This window comes from Orycteropus afer, unplaced genomic scaffold (genome assembly GCF_000298275.1).
Source record: "Orycteropus afer afer isolate SDZICR_OR568_19922 unplaced genomic scaffold, OryAfe1.0 scaffold00039, whole genome shotgun sequence".
Classification (NCBI taxonomy): Eukaryota; Metazoa; Chordata; class Mammalia; order Tubulidentata; family Orycteropodidae; genus Orycteropus; species Orycteropus afer.
In genome coordinates, this window is record NW_006921626.1 from 7,383,609 (window position 1) to 7,392,934 (window position 9,326).

General features: G+C 37.3%; 1 non-coding gene across 1 annotated transcript; it reads right to left on the reverse strand.

Moving 5' to 3' along the window:
- Positions 1 to 7,092: 7,092 nt before the first annotated feature.
- On the reverse strand, positions 7,093 to 7,198 carry LOC122149662. Its single transcript, XR_006163256.1, has one exon. It is a non-coding gene; the product is annotated as a U6 spliceosomal RNA (small nuclear RNA).
- Between the last annotated feature and the right edge of the window lie 2,128 nt (positions 7,199 to 9,326).

Sequence of the window (9,326 nt, forward strand, 5' to 3'; positions counted from 1 at the left end):
AGGGTGACTAAGGGCTATAGCCTCAGGGATTCTACCTGTCTCTATCAGACCAGTCTATCAGACCTAGTATTTATTATTATTATTATTATTTTGACTTTTGTTCCATACTTTTCTCCCACTCTATCCAGTACCTCTTATTGTGATCCCTTTCACAGCATTGGGCAGTAGTAGCTGGACACCATCTAGTTCTTCTGATATCAGGGTCATGGAGGTGGGATTCATGTGGTCCATTAGTCCTTTGGACTAATTATTTCCATACGTCTTTGATTTTCTTCACTCTTCTTTGCTCCAGGTGAGGAGAGACCAATAGTTGCACCTTACATGGCCACACACAACCTTTTAAGACCCTCGCTGCTACTCACCAAAGGAGGATGTAGAAAATTATCTCTGTGGACTATGTTTTGCAAATTGACCTTGATGTCCCATGAGACTAAGGTCCCGAGTCCCCATGCCCAGTGGCTCATTTCCTCAAGGTGTTTGGTTATGGCTAAGAAGTTTTCATATGTTTGCCCCCTGTATGCTCTAATAAATTCATGGGTATATTTGCAGCACACATAAATACATGTGTGGAAATATCCTCTGTCAAACCTTGTGTATTCATGGATGCAGACCCATTCATCTTACTGAAGACAATTCAAAAATGATTGCAGCAGTATATTGACAGGGAACTTCCAGAAATGCAAGCTGGATTCAGAACAGGATGTGGAATGAGAGATATCATTGCTGATGTCAGATGGATCTTGGCTGAAAGCAAAGAATACCAGAAAGATGTTTACTTGTGTTTTATTGATTATGCAAAACATTCAATTGTGTAGATCATAACAAATAATGGATAACTTTGAGAAGAATGAGAATTCTGGAACACTTAATTGTACTCATGAGGAACCTGTACATAGACCAGGAGGCTGTCATTCAAACAGAACAAGGGGATACTGCATGGTTTAAAATCAAGAAGGAAGTGTGTCAGGGTTGTATCCTTTCACCATATTTATTCAATCTGTATGCTGAGCAAATAGTCCTAGAAGCTGGACTATATGAAGAAGAATATGGCATCAGCATTGGAGGAAGACTTGTTAACAACCTGTGATATGCAGATGACACAACATTGCTTGCTGAAAGTGATGATGACTTGAAGCACTTACTAACACAGATTGAAGACTATAGTCCGAAGTATGGATTACACCTCAACATAAAGAAAACAAAAATCCTCACCAAAAAACCAAAATCACTGCCATCGAGTCATTTCTGACTCATAGCGATCCTTCCTTGGGTTTCTGAGGTGGTATCACTACAGAAGTAGATTGCCCAACCTTCCTTCCGAGGAGTGGCTGGTGGGTTTGAACCTCCAGGCTTCTGGTTAGCAGTCAAATGCCTTAGGCACTAACTAGACCAATAAGTAGCATCACGATAAATGCAGAAAAGATTGAAGTTGTCAAAGACTTCATATTACCTGGTTCTACAATCAACACCAATGGAAGCAGCAGTTAAGACATCAGAAGGCGTATTGGATTGGGCAAATCTGCTGCAAAAGACCTCATTCAAGTACTGAAGAGCAAAGACATCTCCTTGAAGACTAAGGTGCGCCTAACCCAAGCCACAGTATTTTCAGTCGCCTCATTTGCGTGTGAAAGCTGGACAATGAATAAGGAAGACTGAAGAAGAGTTGATGTTCTTAAGTTGTGGTGTTGACAAAGAATATTGAAAGTACCGTGGACTGCTGAAAGAACTAACAAATCTGTCCCGGAAGAAAGGCAGCTGTAATGTTCCTTGGAAGTGAGAATGGCCAGACTTTGTCTCATCTACTTCAGTCATGTTGTCAGAAGGGACCATTCCCTGGAGAAGGATATCATGCTTCGTAAAGTGGAGGGTCAATGAAAAAGGGGAAGGCCCTCAACAAGATGGATTGACACAGTGGCTGCAACGATGGGCTTAGATATATTGAGAATTGTGGGGCTGGCACAGGACCGGGCAGTGTTTCATTCTGTTGTACATAGGCTCGCTTTGAGTCAGAGATGACTCAATGGCACCTAACAACAACAAAAGACCAGTTCATCTCCCCAGCTCCCCAGTGCAGTTTGTGTGTCTATCTATTTATCCACTTGTAGATGATTGTTATTAATTTTATTGCCAAATTATTTATGTAACAGTATTTTTCTTTGTTGCCTTTAACTCTTGTGCTCCTCCCGTTTCTTCTTTTGCCTTAATCATTTTGTGCTTACCTCCCCCTTTGCCTTTCCTTTCACCCAAGTTAATACATGTCTGCCCTCTAATTAGTGATTTACCCTTTCTTCCCCTCCAGCTCCTGATAACCTTCAAGGAATGTTTCTTTCTGTGTGTAAACCTTTTCTTGACTTTCTATACTAGTGGTCTGCCTTTTTGTGATTGAGTAATTTCACTCAGTATAATGCCCTCCAGGTTCATTCATAGTATGAAGTGTTTCACAAATTCATCATTATTCTTTAACTTTGTATAGTATTCCATTATGTGTATGTTTATCCATTCATCTGTTGATAGACTTAGGTTGTTTTCATCTTTTTGCTATTGTGAGTAACACTGCAGTGAACATGGGTCCGTGTATTTCTATTCATGTCATGGCTCTTATTTCTCTAGTACCTCCTAGTAGTGGGATTGCTGGATCATGTGGTATTTCTATTTCCAGTGTTTTAAGGAAGTGCTATACATTTTCCACAGTGGTTGCACCCAACAGCAGTGTATGAGGAGGGTTCCAGTGATTCCACATCCTCAACAGCATTTGTTATCTCCTATTTTTTTCTTTTTTTTTAAATTTTTACCTTTGGTATTAATGCTGGAATGAGATGATAATATCTCTTTCTCTCTCTCTCTCTTTTCTTTTTTGATTTATATCTTTCTGATGGCTAATGTTTGTGACCATTTCTTCATGTTTGCCGGTCACTTGAACATCTTCTTTTGAGAAGTATCTTTTCATGTCTTCTGCCCATTTTTAAATTGGGTTGTTTGTCTTTTTATTGTTGAGGTATAGAAGTTTTGTATAAATTTTAGAGATTAGTCCCTTGTCTGATATGTCATTGCTAATTTTTTTTTTTTTTCCTATTCGTTAGATTCTCTTTTTATTCTTTTGGCGAAGTCTTTTGATGCATATAAATGTTCAAGTTTTAGGAGGTCCCAGTGTCTAGTTTGTCTTCTAGTTTGTGTATTTTTAATTATATTTGATAGCGTACTTCTACCACTATATTAGGATCCCTAAATGTCCCCATATGATTTATTTGATGATCTTTATGGTTTTAGGTTTTATTTTTAGATCTTTGATCCATCTTGAGTTTGGTTTTGTATATTGTGAGAGATATGGATCCATTTTCCCCAAATGGATATCAAGTTTTGCCAAGATGATTTGTTAAAGAGATTATCTCTTCCCTATTTAATGAGTTTCCACCCTTGGTCAAGTATCAACTGTCTGGGAGAATGGAGGGAAAATTGCTAGATAGGTAAGAGACAAGAATTGATTTGGGTGAAGGGAAAGGCCATATACCAAAAGTGAGTGACCAGCACAATAATACCAAGGAAAAGGAAGATACGGACAGGTGCAGAAGAGGTCCAGACAACAAAGATAAACACTCTTACATACATAGTACTATATTATCAGTAATAACAAACATTAATCTATGGGTGGATACATAGGTAAACAGACTGAATGATCAGGTATGTGTAGGCAGAAGAGAACACACCCATGGCCATATATAAGTTCGGCAGACAATATTTCTACATACGTATTTGTATGTGCTATAAGAATGCTCATCTATGTGACAGGGGGCAAAGTTATGATAAATTCTTAGCCATAGCCAAACACCCTGAGGGAGCAATTGTTGGGCCAGTGGGCTCAGGACCATGGGCTCAGGGGACATCAAGCTCTATTGGCATAACATACTACACAAAAACATTGTTCTACATCCTACTCTGGTGAGTAGTGCCTGGGGTCTTAAAAGCTTGCAAGTGGCCATCTAAGATGAAACAATTTATTTCTCTTTGTCCAGCGCAAAAAAGCATGAAGAAAACCAAGGGTGCATGGAAACAATTAATCCCAGGGACTAGTGGACCATGTGAACCTTAGCCTATATAAACATGAGACCAGAATAACTAGATGATACCCAACTACCACTGTCAACCACTTGGAAAGAGATCAGTGTAGGAGATCCTGGATAGAGTGGGAGAAAAGTGTGGACTAAAACTCAAAACCATAAAAAAAAAAAAAAAAAAAAAAAACAAGGCTTACTGGTCTGATAGAGACTGTGAAACCCCCAGGACTATAGCCCCAGAATTGAACTCACTCCTGTGGCTTCCAGCCAAACAACAGACAGGCATATAGGGTGAACATTTACATCAGGCAGGTACACACCTTAAAACAATCAACCATAGGAGAGCAGAAGGGCAGTATTTGCATAGGGCGATACCTTAGAGGGCAGAAATACATAATAAAGAAGGACACAGGGCAACCACAGGGAGGAAGTGGACAGACAATTCTTACATTATGGGGATTGTAATCAATATAATGAAACAAAATGTGTTATGAACTGTTGTATGGAAAATGAATTTGCTCTGTAAACTTTCGCCCAAATAACAATAAATTAAAAAAAAAAATCATCTGTCCATAAGTGGATGGATTTACTTCTGGGTTCTCAATTCTGTTCCATTGGTCTTTATGTCTGTCATTGTAAAAATACCAGGCTGTTTAGATTACCATGACTGTATAGTAGGTTTTGAGATCAGGGAGTGTGAGGCTTCCCACTTTGCCCTTCTTCTTAGTAGTGTGTTACTTATCTGAGGTCTGTTTCCTTTCCGTATACATTTAGTGATTAGTTCTTCCCTCTCTTTAAAGAACAATGATGGACTCTGGATCCAGATTGCATTATATGGGTAGATTGCTTTGGTCAGTATTGACATTTCCAAATATTAAGTCTTGCTATCCATGAGCATGTTCTATTCTTCCATTTATGTAGGTCTCTTCTGCTTTCTTGCAGTTGTATTTTATAGTTTTCTTTGTATGTATTTTGTGTCTCTGGTTAGATTTATTCCTATGTACTCCATCTTTTGGTTACTCCGTTTTTTAGGTGTCTGTTGTAAATGGTATTGTTTTCTTGGTTTCCTTTTCAGTGTTCTCTGTTACTGTAGCAGAATCTGGCTGATTTTTATAGATTGAACTTGTACCCTGCAACTTTTCTGAATCCTTCTATTAGTTCCAGTAGTTTTCTCATTGAGTGTCTGGCATTTTCTGTGTATAAGATCATGTTGTTGTTGTTGTTATTTGCCATTGAGTTGGCCCCGACTCATAGAGACCCCTCCTTGGGTTTCCAAGGCAGTATCACTATGGAAGTAGGAATGCCCAACCTTCCTTCCGAGGAGTCATATCATCTACAAATAGAGATAGTTTTTCTTCTTTGCCACTTTAAAATGACTTTTATTTCCTTTTCTTGCTTTATTGCTCTGTTTAGGATTTCCAATACAATATTGAATAGGAGTGATGAAGGGCATCCTTGTCTGGTTCCCATTTGCAAGGAGAATCATTTCAGTCTCTCTTGTTGAGAAGAATGTTGGCTGTTGGTTTATACATATGCCCTTAATTATGTTGAGGAATTTCTCTTCTGTTCCAATTTTGCTGAGCTTTTTTTTTTTTTAAATAAAGAATGGGTATTGGATTTTATCAAATGCCTTTTCTGCATCAATTGAGATAATCATATGGTTCTTTTCCTTTGTTTTATTTATGTGGTAGATTTCATTGATTATTTTCTAATGTTGAACCATCCTTGCATACCTGGTATGAATCCCACTTGATCATGATATATTATTATTTGATATGTTGTTGGGTTCTATTGGCTAGGATTTTGTTGAGAATTTCTAGGTTTATATTTATGTGAGATATTGCTCAATAATTTTCTTTTTTAGTGGTGTTTTTCCTAGTTTTGATATCAGCATTATGTTTGCTTCATATAATGAGTTAGGGAGTATTCCATCCTTTTCTGCGTTCTGGAATAGGTTGAGAAGAATTGGTATCAACTCTTCTGTGAATGTTTCCTAGAATTCACCAGTGAAAATATCAGGACCAGGACTTATTTTGTTGAGATGCTTTTATGACCTGTTCAATTTTTTCTTTTGCTTTTCAAATTTTCTACCTCAGATTGTATTCATTTGGTTAGGTAGTGTGGTTCTAGAAATTTGATCATTTCTTCTTGGTTTTCAAATTTGTTGGAATACAGTTCTTAACAGTATTCTGTTATCTTCCTTTTTTATTTCAGTAGGCTCTGTTGTGACATCACCTGTTTCATTTCTTATTTATGTTATTTACATCTTCTCCTTTGTTAAATTTGCCAATGGTTTGTCAATTTTATTCTTTCAAAGAACTAACTTCTAGTCTTGTTGTCACTTTTTTTTCCTGTTTTCTATTTCATTTATTTCTGCTCAAATCTTTTATTTCCTTTCTTTTCGTGACTATGGGCTTTTTTTTTTTTTCTGTTCTTTTTCTAATTGTTCAAGATGTTACATAATGGTGTTGATTTTGGTTCTTTATTCTCTCTCTCTCTTTTTTTTAATATGAAATGTGTGATAGTTGGAGCTGTGTGTCAACTTGGCTGGACCCCAGTTCTGTGTGGTTGTTCCCATGATGGGATCGGATGATTGTGTTCTGAGTGGCCAATCTGCCCAAGGGGAGTTTCCCTAGGGGTGTGGCCTGCTTCCAGAATATCCAGGGACATCCTGGAAAGAGAGACATTCTTCAGTGGATTGTGACTCTGCTGTGCTTCCTACAACTTTCTGTGAGTGAGCAGCCCACCATTCAGCCTGGAGATCTTGGATTTGTCTTTCGTTGGAGTCAACAGCCAGTGTACTGCCTGCCATCCTTGAGATTCTCAGCCCCCTGCGGTTGCAGAAGCTAAGGCTGCCTCCAGCCTGACGTTTCCTCCAGGGACTTTGGACTTGCCAGCTTCTATACGTTTGTCAGCCATTTTCCTAAGATAAATTTCTCTCTCTCTCTCTCTCTTTCTATATATATATATATATATATATATATATATGTATATGTATATGTATAAGCTTTGCTGGTTTTTGTTTCCCTACAGAACCCGGTCTAACACAGAATGCTTCACAAATTTGTGTGTCATCCTTGCGCAGGGGTCATGCTAATCTTCTCTGTATCATTCAGTTTTAGAATGTGTGCTGCTAAAATGAGCACTCTTTATTTTTTTTCAATGTGTGCATTTATTGCTACAAATTGGCCTCTGGGCACTGTTTTTGCTCTGTCCCAACAATTTAGATATTATGTGTTTTTATTCTCATTTGGTTCAAGGAGGGTTTTTTTTTAACTCATTTTTTATTTCTTCTACTGCCCAGTAATTCTAAGCAGGGTGTTACTCACTTTCCATGTATTTGACTTTGTTTCCTTGATTTTCCTGTGGTTGATTTCTAATTTTATAGCACTGTGATCTGAGAAGATGCTTTGTAGTATTTCGATGTTTATAAATTTATTTAGGTTTGCTTTATGGCCTAACATATGGTCCATTCTGAAGAATGTTCCATGTACACTAGAAAAGAATATGTATTGTGCTGTTATTAGGTGGAGTGTTTTGTATCCATCTGTGAGGTCAGTTTGGATGATTGTATTGTTTAGATCATCTGTATCTTTGAGTATTTTCTAGCTGCTCTGTCCTTCATCAGAAGTGGTATATTAAATTTTTCTGTTACCATTGTGGAGTTGTCTACGTCTCTTTTCAGTTCCATTAAAGTTGATTTATGTATCTTAAGGCACGTTGGGTATGTAGATACTTATTATGGTAATGTCTTCTTGTTGGAATCATTACATAATGTGTTTTCTTCTCTCTTTTGCCAGTTTTTGCCCTAAAGTCTATTTTATCAGAAATTAACCTTGCCGCTTCTGCTCTTTTTTGATTGCCGTTTACTTGATACATGTTTTCCTATCCTTGGATTTTTAGCTTATTGTTATCTTTGTGTCTTTTGTAAATATTGATAAGTCATGTTTTCTGATCCATTCTACTACTCTCTATCTCTTGACTGCTGCATTTAATCCATTTACATTCGGTGCAATTTTCAATAGGTATGAATTTACTGGTGTCATTTTGCTGTGTGTGTGTGTGTGTTTAGCTTTGTTTTTCATGTTGATGGTTTCTTTGTTCTATATATTCTGTGTTGAGTTCATTTTGTTTATGGATTTTCTCATTGTTTCCTACATTACTGCTGTTTTAGTGTTTACTTAATATACAATTTTCTTCTTTTTTCTTTTGGTGAGAAAGTTTATTCATTTTCTTTGAGGATATCCTATAATTTATTATTATTTTCCCAACTTTAAAACAATCAATTCTATCTTTTTTGTTCTTTTTTTTTTACTTTTTATTGTGATTTTGGTGAAAGTTTACAGAGAAAATCAATTTTCCATTCAACAATTCATACACATTTTGTTTCACGTCATTTATTACAGTCTGCAATGTAATATCACTCATTCTACTTCCTCTTTGTGTTTCCTGCTTCTATTCCTCCTCTTTTCCTAATGCTTCCTGCCTTCTGAATTTTTCTTTGGGCAAATGCTGCCCTTTTGATCTCAAATTGTTTATTTCTCTAAGGAGCACATATCTCCCAGTGTTATTATTCATCTTGTAGACCTGTCTCTTGTTTGCCTGAAAACTGAGCAATGGAAGTGAGTTGAGTTCCAGGTCCGAAGGGTAACTAAGGGCATAGTCTCAGGGATTCCACCAGTCTCTATCTGACTGATAAGCCTTTTTTTTTCCCCCAGTTTTGTTCCTCTTTTTCTTCCCACTCTATCCAGGACTTTCTAATTTGATCCTTTTCAGAGCAGTCAGTAGTGGTAGCCAGGCACCATCTAGTTCTGGTCTAAGGGTTGTGGAGGCTGAGGTTCACATGGTCCATTGATCCTTTGGATTGTTACCATGTGTCTTTTATTTTTCTCATTCTACTTTGCTGTAGACATAGCGAGACCAATAGTTGTGCCTTAAATGGCCACTCACAAGCTTTTAAGATCCTAGTCACCAAAATAAGATATAGAACATTGTCTTTGTGTACTATGTTGTGCTAATTGGCCTTTATGTTCCCTGGAGACTATGGTCCTGAGCCATCAGGCCCAGTGACTCATTCCTTGAAGGTTTTTATTTATGGCTAAGAATATTTCATTATTTTGTCCTCTGTATGCTCTATTCCATTCATGGATATATATGCAGCATATATAAATATATATGTACAAGTATCCTCTGTCAAACCTATATATATATATTTGTGGGTATACTCATATTCTCCTTCCCACACCTGTTTAGCTTATGGTCTATCTGTGTATC